The 4,146-nt window shown below is 35.0% G+C and overlaps 1 non-coding gene across 1 annotated transcript; it reads right to left on the bottom strand.

Moving 5' to 3' along the window:
- Window positions 1-4,038: 4,038 nt before the first annotated feature.
- LOC148571571 (small nucleolar RNA R71) lies at window positions 4,039-4,146 on the bottom strand. Its single transcript, XR_015908713.1, has one exon. It is a non-coding gene; the product is annotated as a small nucleolar RNA R71 (small nucleolar RNA).

The raw sequence follows: 4,146 nt of genomic DNA, 5'->3' as shown, positions 1-4,146 counted from the left end.
CAGAACTCAAAACGGCGCGCTTCTAATTGCGTTGGAAAGTAGACATCCAGGGCTTTCCAAAAATATATAATAGTTCATACTTTGGCCGAGTTTAGACAATGCAAAAGGGCGTTGAACGCCAGTTCTACGCTGTAGTCTGGAGTTAAACGCCAGAAACACGTCACAAACCAGAGTTGAATGCCAGAAACATGTTATAAACTGGTGTTCAACTCCAAGAATGACCTCTCCACGTGTAAACTTCAAGCTCAGCCCAAGCACACACCAAGTGGGCCCCGGAAGTGGATTTATGCATCAATTACTTACTTCTGTAAACCCTAGTAACTTGTTTAGTATAAATATGACTTTTTACTATTGTATTAGACATCTTCGGATCATCTTTTGATCATTTTTAGATCTCTAGACCTCCATGGGAGGCTGGCCACTCGGCCATGCTTACCCTATATTCACTTATGTATTTTCAACGGTAGAGTTTCTACACTCCATAGATTAAGGTGTGGAGCTCTGCTGTTCCTCATGAATTAATGCAAAGTACTACTGTTTTTTATTCAATTCAACTTATTCCGCTTCTAAGATATTCATTCGTACTCCAACATGAATGTGATGAACGTGACAATCATCATCATTCTCCCACGAACACGTGCCTGACAACCACTTCCGTTCCACCTTAGATTGGATGATTATCTCTTGGATCTCTTAATCAGAATCTTTGTGGTATAAGCTAGATTGATGGCGGCATTCATGAGAATCTGGAAAGTCTAAACCTTGTCTGTGGTATTCCAAGTAGGATTCAGGGATTGAATGACTGTGACGAACTTCAAACTCGCGAGTGCTAGGCATAGTGACAGACGCAAAAGGATAGTAAATCCTATTCCAGTATGATCGAGAACCTCCAGATGATTAGCCATGCAGTGACAGCGCATCAGACCATTTTCACAGAGAGGATGGGATGCAGCCATTGACGACGGTGATGCCTCCAGATGATTAGCCATGCAGTGACAGCGCATCAGACCATTTTCACAGAGAGGATGGGATGCAGCCATTGACAACGGTGATGCCTCCAGATGATTAGCCATGCAGTGACAGCGTATCGGACCATTTTCATAGAGAGGATGAAAAGTAGCCATTGACAACGGTGATACCCTTACATAAAGCCAGCCATGGAAAGGAGTAAGACTGATTGGATGAAGACAGCAGGAAAGCAGAAGTTCAGAAGAACGAAAGTATCTCTATACGGTTATCTGAAATTCTCACCAATGATTTATATAAGTATTTTTATCTTTATTTTCTGTTTATTTATTATTATTGTTCAAAAAATACTATAACCATTTGATATCCGCCTGACTGAGATTTACAAGGTGACCATAGCTTGCTTCATACCAACAATCTCCGTGGGATCGACCCTTACTCACGTAAGGTTTTATTACTTGGACGACCCAGTGCACTTGCTGGTTAGTTGTGCGAAGTTGTGAAGATATGTTTGGACCATGGTATTGTGCACCAGTTATTGGCGCCATGCTAGGGAGAGAACGAACAACAAATTTTACAACCTCAGAGTAACAATTTCGCATACCAAGTTTTTGGCACCGTTGCCGGGGATTGTTCGAGTTTGGACAACTGACGGTTCATCTTGTTGCTCAGATTAGGTAATTTTCTTTTCAAAAAAGTTTTCAAAAAAAAAAATTCTTTCAAAAATTTCTCCTTTATTTTCAAAAAAAAAAATAATTAAATCTTTTCAAAAAAAAAAAATTATTTATGTTCTTCAGAATTTTTAAGAATGAATTCTAGTGTTTCATGAAGCATGTGAAGCCTGACTGGCTGTAAAGCCATGTCTAAATTCTTTTGGACTGGGGCTTCCAACCCAACATTATCAAGAGCAAGCTAGTTGTTGCTAATCCATCAGCTGCTGTATGCTTAATTTGTCACTTAAAGCTTGGCTGGCCATTGGCCATGTCTAGTGTTTTGGACCGGAGCTTTCATTGAAAGCTTGGCTGGCTAGTGAGCCATGTCTAATTCCTGGACTGAAGCTTTAGACTAAGAATGCAAGATTCCTGGAATTCATATTAAAAATTTTGGAATCCTTATTTTCCTTTTTCAAATTAATTTTCGAAAAATACCAAAAAAAAAATTTAGAAAATCATAAAAATAAAAAATATTTTGTGTTTCTTGTTTGAGTCTTGAGTCAGATTTTAAGTTTGGTGTCAATTGCATGTTCATCTTGTATTTTTTGAAAAAAAAATCATGCATTCATAGTGTTCTTCATGATCTTCAAGTTGTTCTTGGTAAGTCTTCTTGTTTGATCTTGATGTTTTCTTGTTTTGTGTCTTTTCTTGTTTTTCATGTGCATTTTTGCATTCATCGTGTCTGAACATGAAAGATTTCTAAGTTTGGTGTTTTGCATGTTTTCTTTGCATATAAAATTTTCAAAAATAAGTTCTTGATGTTCATCATGATCTTTAAAGTGTTCTTGGTGTTCATCTTGACATTCATAGCATTCTGGCATGCATTCATTGTTTTGATCCAAAATTTTCATGCATTGCATCATTTTCATGTTTTTCTCCTTCATCATTAAAAATTCAAAAATAAAAAAAAAATATCTTTCCCTTTTTCACTCATAAATTTCAAAAATTTGAGTTGACTTTTTCAAAACTTTTTAAAATTTAGTTGTTTCTTATGAGTCAAATCAAATTTTCAATTTAAAAATCTTATCTTTTTCAAAATCTTTTTCAAAAATCAAATCTTTTTCATTTTTCTTATTTATTTTCGAAAACTTTAAAAATATTTTTCAAAAATCTTTTTCTTAATTTCATCTCATAATTTTCGAAAATATCATCAACAATTAATGTTTTGATTCAAAAATTTCAAGTTTGTTACTTACTTATTAAGAAAGATTCAAACTTTAAGTTCTAGAATCATATCTTGTGATTTCTTGTGAATCAAGTCATTAATTGTGATTTTAAAAATCAAATCTTTTTCAAAACTAATTTCAATCATATCTTTTCAAAAATATCTTTCTATCTTATTTTTTTTAAAATATCTTTTCTAACTCCTTATCTTCTTATCTTTTAAAATTTGATTTTCAAAATTTGTCTCAACTAACTAATTGACTTTTTGTTTGTTTCTTATCTTTTTCAAAACTACCTAACTAACTCTCTCTCTCTAATTTTCGAAAATCCCTTCCCTCTTTTTCAAAAATTCTTTTTAATTAACTAATTGTTTCAATTTTTAATTTTAATTTGATTTCATTCCTAATTTTCAAAAATCACTAACCCCTTTTCAAAATTTTATTTTCGAAAATCCTCTTTCTCTCTCATCTTCTTCTATTTATTTATTCATCTACTAACACTTCATCTCACCCAAATTCGAACCCCTCTTCTATCTGTGTTCGAATTTTCTCTTCTTCCCTTCTTTACATTACTTTCTTTTCTTCCTCTACTCATACAGGGGAACCTCTATACCTGGGTAAAAAGGATCCTTATTATTATTTTTCTGTTCCTTCTTTTTCATATGAGCAGGAGCAAGGACAAGAACATTCTTGTTGAAGCAGACCCTGAACCTGAAAGGACTCTGAAGAGGAAACTAAGAGAAGCTAAAATACAACAATCCAGAGATAACCTTACAAAAATTTTCGAACAGGAAAAGGAGATGGCAGCCGAAAATAATAACAATGCAAGGAGGATTCTTGGTGACTTTACTGCACCTAATTCCAATTTACATGGAAGAAGCATCTCCATTCCTGCCATTGGAGCAAACAATTTTGAGCTGAAACCTCAATTAGTTTCTCTGATACAGCAAAACTGCAAGTTTCATGGACTTCCATCTGAAGATCCATTTCAGTTCTTAACTGAATTCTTGCAGATCTGTGATACTGTTAAGATTAATGGAGTAGATCCTGAAGTCTACAGGCTCATGCTTTTCCCATTTGCTGTAAGAGACAGAGCTAGAGTGTGGTTGGACTCTCAACCTAAGGATAGCCTGAACTCTTGGGATAAGCTGGTCAAGGCTTTCTTAGCCAAGTTCTTTCCTCCCCAAAAGCTGAGCAAGCTTAGAGTGGATGTTCAAACCTTCAGATAGAAGGAAGGTGAATCCCTCTATGAAGCTTGGGAGAGATACAAGCAACTGACCAAAAAGTGTCCTTCTGACATGCTT

This window comes from Arachis ipaensis, chromosome B3 (assembly GCF_059453495.1).
Source record: "Arachis ipaensis isolate K30076 ecotype BB chromosome B3, ASM5945349v1, whole genome shotgun sequence".
Taxonomy (NCBI): Eukaryota; Viridiplantae; Streptophyta; class Magnoliopsida; order Fabales; family Fabaceae; genus Arachis; species Arachis ipaensis.
The sequence above is the reverse complement of the archived record's forward strand: the minus strand, read 5'-3'. Positions and strand labels throughout refer to the sequence as shown.